Source organism: Helianthus annuus, chromosome 5 (genome assembly GCF_002127325.2).
Source record: "Helianthus annuus cultivar XRQ/B chromosome 5, HanXRQr2.0-SUNRISE, whole genome shotgun sequence".
Lineage (NCBI taxonomy): Eukaryota > Viridiplantae > Streptophyta > Magnoliopsida > Asterales > Asteraceae > Helianthus > Helianthus annuus.
This window is the reverse complement of record NC_035437.2, coordinates 109,977,584-109,987,266: the sequence shown is the minus strand read 5'-3', so window position 1 is coordinate 109,987,266 and position 9,683 is coordinate 109,977,584. Positions and strand designations below refer to the sequence as shown.

At 38.1% G+C, this 9,683-nt stretch overlaps 1 non-coding gene across 1 annotated transcript; it reads right to left on the bottom strand.

Annotated features, from left to right (window-relative positions):
* Nucleotides 1-8,761: 8,761 nt before the first annotated feature.
* LOC118492719 lies at nucleotides 8,762-8,867 on the bottom strand. The gene has a single exon (XR_004894721.1). It is a non-coding gene; the product is annotated as a small nucleolar RNA R71 (small nucleolar RNA).
* Between the last annotated feature and the right edge of the window lie 816 nt (nucleotides 8,868-9,683).

Here is a 9,683-nt window from a genome sequence, read left to right as displayed (position 1 = left end):
TCCAAAGGCAGGTGTGCGAAGTCAGTCATAATATCGCGGCCAACTCTTGGCAGGTGTGCGGAGATCAGTTCAATAAGTGTTACTAGTCTAGTCGTATTCTTATCGTTAGGTTCTATCAACTGAGTATGTACAATAAAGTAATCCAATCCCATTCCCACCCTGGGAACCCCATGCCTTGGCTGTGTGAACTCACCTTGGTTTGCTCGGTATGCTAGGTTATGCACTCACAAGTAATCAGTCAAGTCCTATTGTGTGCAAGGGTAATAAATCAGTTCATGCTCATATTAATATGCAGGTAATCGATATCATAAAGCGTTGGACAGTTAACAACATGTATCACATACGATAGAGTTCTTGGTTGATACGAACAAGGTTATTCGGTAACACAATTAACAGAGTCGCCGTGTTTAACAGGGTCAACATGCTTAACATGATGGTATGATTTCGCAGAACTATTTCACTTATTCTGGTTATCACTTAACACCATAAACATATGTAACAGGAATAATGTCAAGTTAACTAATAAAGTTAACAAACAATTAGAGTTCATAACATAGTAACTTATCAATGGTTTATATGTGTAACTACGTTTCATACTTAACAAGATTTCATGCATAATATAATAGAATCTACTATTTACAAAGCTGCTATTTAACTGTGTTTGCTAATGAACATAATTAAGTTAAGCAGGAATACATTAAACGTCGGACAATAAGGCTCCCCCCCTTTAAACTTCGGACACTCCATCCCTTGTTTAAAACTCGGACACTAAGGGGGGTTAAAAGTCGGGCCAATGGGGTAGGGGTTCAAACTCGGACCACATAACTTCTATTACAAATTCGGACCCCATATCCTTATATGAAAGTCGGACAATGTGTGTGGGGTTTAAAAGGTCGGACCCCCTTGATCTCTTGCCAAAACTCGGACCAACATTAATCACATGAAACTCGGACATATAGTCTCCCCTAAACTCGGACCCCTTGTGACTTACAAGGTCGGACAAGTGTCTTGAGTTAAACTCGGACATACATGACAAGTAGGAAACTCGGACCCCTATTAGATGTTGAAGGTCGGACATGGATAAGGGGTAAAACTCGGACACAACACCCCCCCTAAGAACCTCGGACTGCCATACTACTTAACATAAAGATCAGGCAGCTTGTTGTTCATAAAAGTCGGACCTTAGGGTCCTTATAACAAACTCAGACAATGATAAACATTAACTTCGGATAACATCACAACATATCAAAAAGGTCGGACCCTGCTTGTGATAGAAACTCGGACCTAACAATCAAACAAAGTCGGACTAGATTTCATATCTCACAAAAACTCGACTGTTTGTCAATCAAGCGTCGGGCCACAAGTAACATCAATCGATAGCAGAACATCATTCACGTGAATGTCAGTTACGTTCTCTTACAATCAAAACCCTAATTCATACTAATGTAAAATGAAATCAATCATCAACAATTTCTACAAATCAATCATTTAGATCATCAAGCAATGGTTATACAACAATCAACATCAATACACAATAATCAGAATTCAATAACACTGAATCATTACATGTGGAACTAGGGTTTACATGAATCACAAGGATCAAGAATTGATAACAATCAAACAATCAATAAACAATGATTAAGCAATTACCTTGATTGATTCTAAAGAAAGAGAGGAATCAAACTTGTGATGTCTTGCCAATGATTTGGTGATGATTGCCAGAGAATTGTGAACTACGTGCTTGGATTTTTGTGTGTGTGGTTTAGTGAAGGATTAGGGTTAAGTATAATTAACTTTTCACTAATTGCTCAATACACCCTGAATAATTATATTTTACACAAGCATACCATCTTACAAGCATTTCACAGTTTCACCACCAGGTTCACATAATTGACAAGTCTATCACAATTAATCAAACAACCATGCACAATCACACAATACGATTTATTTCATCAAAACGTATACCATTCCATAGCAATCAATTGTGCAAATAATTAACTACACGAACAATGAACGTGCAATAAATGCGAAATAGAAATCTTGGAAATTCGAGTTGTCACATTATCCCCAACTTAAAAGAAATTTCGTCCCGAAATTTGGTACGCACTCACTGAGGAAGCTGGGTAAGTTGTACTGTTCACTGGTTTTCCTGGGGTGTCACATCATCCCCCCGTTGATTTGGAATTTCGTCCCGAAATTCCGCAGTAGTAGCTTCAGTCTCAGTAGTGGTTGCACGGTTTTCGAATAACTGGGGGTACTTTTCTTTCATTTTGTCTTCGCGTTCCCAGGTGTACTCTTCTTCGCCTCCTTTTAGACTTTTTGTATTTCTCCCTTAACCTCACTTGCTCCTCCTTGTCCTTGCACCTTAAAAGATCCCTAAAACTCCCTTGCTTATCCCTTATTTTGGTCTACACATCCTCATTCCACCACCAGGATACCTTATGCCCATTTGTGCGTCCTGTCGTGACCCCTAAAGTCTCATTCGCCAGATGCGGAATGGTATTCGCCATAGCTTCTCACATCCATTTTGTGTCCTTACCTAGTTGGGTTGATGTCATTTAGACCACTTTATCTCTAAACACCAAAATCTTGTCGCCTTTCAAATTCCCTATCATATCCTAGTTGAATTTTCCTTTCGTTTCAATTGGTTTTTCTCTAAGGACTAAATTTGCTACTAGCAAATGGTGTTGTGCCACTGCTGTTTCCCCTTGTATAATCTTGTAGTCTCTCCACCATTTTTGATCTCCTCGCCTCATCTACATATAGTATATTTACGTGTTACGTTCCCGACTACTAAAAGTAATCATTTATGAATTCCTCTTTCAAAAGAACGAGTTCAAGGTGTCCAAGTCATGGGCCACCACAAAATCTAAAAGATCGTACCAGACTTATTCTTATCATCAAAACCAAAACCTCCATGTATTGACTGAAAGCCATCGCTATCCTCAGCAATTTGACCATTGAAATGACTTCCTATAAGAATTATATCATCCCTAGGTATGTCCCTTATTACTACTACGTCTGGACAACCAAATCTATTTCCTCTCTTGGTTTCCTAGTCCCACTTTGTGACAACCCTCATAATTATATGTACCTGTACAATTAATTAACATTAAATTTGTGCTTAATGACTGTGCTTGATTTCAACTGATGATATAAACTGCTTTACGATTCCTGTATCATACATACATGTGCATCACATTTCATATTGGCACAGTTAGCGGATAACTCAGAAATATACTGATAGTGCCAGTACATAGACAGACAGTGTTTTCAGGCCCAGTATGAGCCAGAGACAAGGTGCTACACTATTATGGGGTGTAGGGAAGTAAGGACCATAAAACTGCGTCACTAGGTGATAGTTTAAGTGCCGGAAAGTACCTAAAACCCACTCAAAGTGCAGAATTCTGCATTAATCATTAAAATTCAGCATTTTAACATACTAGTATTATGCAGAAAATTGACTAAATGGTCCTGAATGTTTTCCTAAGTGTTGGGAATTAAAAGTGTCACAAAAAGTTACATAAAAGACACTATACGGTGCAACCTAGCGCTTTAACGAACCGGTATTAAACCGAACAACCGGACATTACCCGGAACACCAAAATTTTGCCAGATACATTGTTTTATTATTTTTGAACTAGTTATGGTCCCCGAATACCCCAACACACTATATAATGTGCCATACACACAAAACACTAGATTTTTACACTTAACATCCTAACCATTTACCTACTTACCGTTACAAGTTACAATTTACCCCCCCCCCCTGATGATTTGCGGCCCAAGTGGAGGACCCCACCACTAGATTTCATTTCAATATTTTATTAGATAACTTGCTTGATTTACTTGCCATGATATTGAGTAGAAGATTATAAGTATGGTGGCCAAGATCACAAGATCATTTCATATCTAACAACTTCACAACTTCCACCACTCCACTCCCTCATACTCTCTCTCTCCCTCTCGGCTCTACATATTGCCGCTACCACCACCACCTTGCAACCACCATCATTCTTACATTCTCAAGCTCATTTCAAGTGCAACAAGGTGTTACATGGAGCTTGGTGTTTGAAGAACTTGAAGAACCTTCATCCATAGCTTTCATCCACCATTTTCTTCATCTTTTTCTCTAGTGATCTTCCCTAGCCTTTGAGCTAGTTGTAAGCTTCTTGTTACTAGTTTTTATTTCTTATTTTGTTGGTTAAAAAGATGTACATTGTTATGAATCACAAGAACACTAAAAGACTTAAACAAGAATCATGAACATGAAGCTTAAAAATGATGAAATCTTGTTAAAACAATGTTGTTAAGTACATGCATGACACTTGATTGTTATTTACTTGAGATTATGATGTTGATCATCATAAGGAGCTTGCTAGATTGTGATTAAACGCATGATCTAGCAAGTTAGAGGATGATTATATGTTACCCAAGAAGATCATCCTCACTTATGAACATGAACTTGTAAATAAAATTATTTCTTGAAAAATAGTAAATAAAGTGAGCTAGTAATTTTGTGAATCTAAGATTTATGAATAATTTTCCAAGAAAACCGAGTTCAAAATATGATATTTAGTAGAACTTGATTCTTACATAAATGTACATTGTTTTTGGTGGTAAAATAAGTGTAAGAGCACTTTATTTACAAGAAGAGTTCAAAAGAATAATTTTTGTAGAATACGTTTACAAGTTGTAAATATCTAAAATTTTCAAGAAGGAAGTTTATTAAGAAATAAACACACTTTAAGGGGTAACTAAGTCTACTAAACATGTTACCAAGTTACTACGAGTTTTTTGTGAAAGTTCGTGTTCATGTTGTTATATACATTGTATAATTTTTGCACTTGGGAAGTGTAGTTTGATTATTGATTGTTGGAATGATTTTTGAAAAGAAAATGGTATGCTTTAATAGCATGGACTCCTCCATTTACAAAGGAAACTATGGAGAAATTTTCTAAAAATTCAAACACTTAGGAAATATTTTCTAACAAGTGTTTACAAGTATGTTTTTAACATTGTTTTTCAAAATAAACTTCGCCATAGGTTTTGTTACAAAAATACAAAGTATCGGAGGTTGGTTTTTATAAATAAAAATGGACAAATATATATATTTAGAATATATATTTATTAATAAAACGCTTGTGTGAATATTTGCTTACTTGGTGGAATAGTTATATTACCTTATGGTAAAATAATATAGCTTAACAAATACCATGACAATTACAACTCCAAAATAGTACCAAAAATCGCAAGGAATAAAATATTTAAGTTACACACTTGATATTGTGAAACAGAACGCAAAAACGTAACTTATGAAATATTCCGGAAAACACTTTTACAAATATATTTTTGGTAAATATTGTTCTGGGAAAAAGAAGTAAAAATATATTATTTTTGGGGAAAAATATATATTATGGAATACATTATTTTTAACAAATAGGTTATATATTTTCTAAGTGGGACTTAAAAATATATTTTCGGAACTACAAATATACATATATAAATTACCCCCATCCTTGGGAAGGAAATACGGAAATATATACTTAAGAAGTATTGTCACAAAAATATTGATTAAACAATTATTCCAAAACCAAATACAATATAAAGTTAAAAAAATTGTTATTTTAACAAATAATTATAATTTGGAATAACTTAAGAACGCAACTCAAAACGTTAAACTCTAAGCCAAGGCACGACCCGTTCGTCTAAGAGACACTAGTACGTTGTAGGTTGTCGTGTAGCTGATAGAGTTTGAGTTACGATACTGAAGACGCACTACTGTGAGTTCATGTCCCCCTTTTCTTTAAACTGTTTTGTTTATTTACTTATGGGGTGAAATACATGTTACAAAGGGATACTTACAATACTATTGTATTATTAGCCTAGGAAAGAACCATAGATCATGTGATAGGGTAGGCGGATACTTGGGACCATTAATCCTCGTATCAGGACCGAGGGGCATGAGTGATAGATCTATTTGGGTGTAGCGAGCCCACACCTATGAGGCCGGGGTGGCCCATAGTGGTGACTATGTCTTCCAGCCGGAAGCCTGGTACAACTTTGCTAGGTTTGAGTCTTCCTACACCGTCATACATATGACAGGTGGTCCGCAGGACAACCCTTAAGGCCTTTAAATAGATTGAAATCCCATACTTTGTCCGGTTATTTGCTTGAATTTGGTAATCACAAGATGTTTGATGTTACAGGTTCTAAAGTGCTTGAAATGTGGTTTTTAGGAAGGCATGATTGGATGCTAGAAGTTGGCGGAGTCAAAGAGTGGAAGAAGCGAAGATTTGATGATGAAACAAAGAAATGGCATCACTCAGCGTCGTAGCCTACGGCTACTGCCGTAGGTTACGGCACCCATTATTTGTAAAACTTGCACCGCCGTAAGACAGTACCCAAGTGCCGTAAGATATTGATGATCGCCATAAGCTACGGCACCTGGCGTAGCTTACGGCGCTGCATTGACTTCCGGGACCTTGCTGACCGCCGTAAGCTACGGCGAGTGCCGTAGCTTACGGTGCCGATCATACCAAATGTGTAACTTCCGTATTTAATGGTCATTTCATGGGATTTTATGGTGTCTTGTCATTGGTTTTCGGTTATACTCATTGGGGACACGAATTTGGGCATTGTTGGAGACTTGGGAGCTGGAAGAACACTTGTAATTTCTTGTTTTATGTTGGTGATTCCTTTGAACATTGAAATTAGTATTATGATGTTGATTCAAGCCATGAGTGGCTAAACACTTTGTGATTATCCTGGATTGAAGGTTTGCTTGAGACATTTCATGTTTGATTTCCTAATTTCTAGAATAACAATCTTTATCTTTATGATTTGTTTGTTATGGTCTGTGATTGTTTGTTAGTAACTTGTTAATTCTTATGTTGAACTAATTAGAAAACATACGTTCTTGGTGTCGTTGGCAATCGAGATATCATGGGTAAAGTTGGGCTTGGGTAAGGGTTGATTGATCATCGGGTAACAACCTCACGTTCTAGGAATCTGAGTACTTAGTTCCCTTTCATCACTGCAAGTAGTCACATATGAGCTATATCTATGTAGTTCTTTCTAGTGGAATGATAACATGAATGTCAATTGAAACTAGAAATCTAGGATGATCATTTGTCTCTAATTTGCTTACAACCAAAACTTTCATCTTTGCAATTTAGTTAGTTAATATTAGTTTTAAAACCAATCCAATCAAATCAACTCTTGAATTTTATTTTATTTGCAATTAGATTAATTTAGTCAAGTTAGATACTCTCTCAAATAGCACATTTTCCACAAACTCCCTGTATTCAATACCCACTTACCGCTACCTAATTAGTTGTATTTGGATTAAATTTGATTGTAACCACGACATCACGTCAAATTTTGGCGCCGTTGCCGGGGAGTAGTGCGCAACCTGTGTTATTTTTGTTCTTTTTAAGTTTGTTATTTTTCTGGTTTACGCTGGGTGTGTTAGTGTGCAGGTATTTACAGGTGCATGCATACTAGAAGCTCTCACAAGCTATCACCATTGGCATTTGATCCGGAAATTGAGTGAACATTAAGAGGAAACAAAATTTTGCTAAGAGAAAACAAGTTTAGCGGTTCACCAACAACACCAACCACACCAATTACACCACTGAGATACATGGATCCACCACCACCACCACCCACTACGGGTGAACTTATACCACCTTTTATACCATCATCCACTCAACCTTCACCAAATACCACCATGCCTAACACCACCACCGAACCTACTCCACTTCATGATGCAACACCAACCAACACTATCCAACCCATTACCACCCAAGAGGAACCTACACTCACCTTTAACCCTTCTACTACAATTCCACCATTTTCCCATTTCTTCCCGGGTGCGGGTCAATCATCTTCAACCTATTCAATAGCACCAAACTCAACCATTGTCCATGCTACTTCTACTTTTAGACCATCGAACCAGTCGGGTTTTCAATATTCGACTCTTCCATTTGGGCAATCTTCGGGTATAGGGGGAGATGGATATGAAGAAGGATATGAAGATTTTGAGGGTTATGAGGAAGAAGGATATGCATATATGGGTGATGGGGAACAAGGAGAACATACTTACGTGCAAGGGCAAACTCAAAAAATGCCAAATGTTGGTGGGTTTCAACAACAACAAGTTATACCACAACATATTCGGCCAAGGACACAAGGGCCACAAGTGCAACGTCCTATACCATTGCAACAAGTTCGTCCACAAAATGTACAACCATAATTCCAAAGGCCAATTCAAGACCAACCGATGCCACAACAACAATTTCAACCACATGTACCACAAGGGCCTATGCAAAGGCCAATGGGTCCTATTCGACCAAGGGTTCGGTTGGGTGTGCCAAGAAGGCATCTTAGAGAACACGCGAGAGGCATTGAAGCGCATTTTAGACCGGCAATCACTCACAATCCTTCACCAGTGGTTATTCCTCACAATGATCAAGGGAGGACCTTTGAAGTGAGAACCAATTCATTGCAAAGTTTGCCGAAGTATAAGGGTCTAGCAACGGAGGAACCTTATTTTCACTTGGAAGCTTATGACTCGATTTGCAACACATTTGGGAGTCAAGGATTTTCGGCCGACGATGTCAAATTATGTTATTCCAATTTTCTCTAGAAGACAAGGCAAAGTAGTGGTTTTACACTCTACCTTCAGCATCTATCTATACATGGGCGGAGATGCAACAAATATTTTTAGATGAATTTTACACCGCTCAAAAGACCAATGATACTAGGAAGGGGTTGAGGAGTTTTCAACAACAACAAGGTGAGATGTTTCATGAGGCCTTTGAGCGTTTCAACATGATGATCAAGAATTGCCCTCACCATGGGATTGAACTTTGGGAATTGATGAACGCTTTCCATGAGGGGTTGAGTGCCGAAGATGCTCGCGACTTAATGTCTATTACCGGTGGCACTTTTGGTACGAACTATGAGCAAGACGATTGGGAGTTTTTGGAGCAAATGGCAATTACATCAAAAAGAAAAACTCAAGCATCAAGGAGAGCAAGACCGGCCATTACCCGAACCCAAGTCCATGCGGTGGACGATGGTAATACTCAAACCTCTAACCAAATTTATGATGTTTGTGCAATTTGCAATGAAATAGGACATGCGGCTGAAAATTGCCAAGGAGGTGAAGGGCAATATGAAGAGGTTAATGCGGTGCAAGGTCAAGGAGGGGGTGGTAGAAACTTCAATATGAATTCTAACACTTACCACCTCGTTGAGAAACCACCCAAATTTTCGGTACGGGAACCCTTCGAATCAAGCAAACCCGAATTTTCAAGGAAGTCAAGGTAACTTTGGTTCGTGCCAATCTTACAACAATCAAAGTGGATATAGAGGTGGGAACAATCAAGGGTACCAAAGGCAATATCAAACGGGTCAAGAACAAGGGGGGTCTTCGGGTGGAAACGAGATGATGGAAATGTTAAAGAGCATGCAAGCGGAGATGCAAAAGAGAAATCAAATGGATAATGTGCGGATACAAAAGGATGAAGCCCGTGACAAAGCAATTCAAACTTTGACCACCCAAATGGGTCAACTCGCAACCGAAGTGGCGGACTTGAAGAAAAGTAAAGGTCAATTACCAAGCGACACTAAGGTAAACCCGTCTCATAATACTTCTAGAGGTAACAATGTTAATA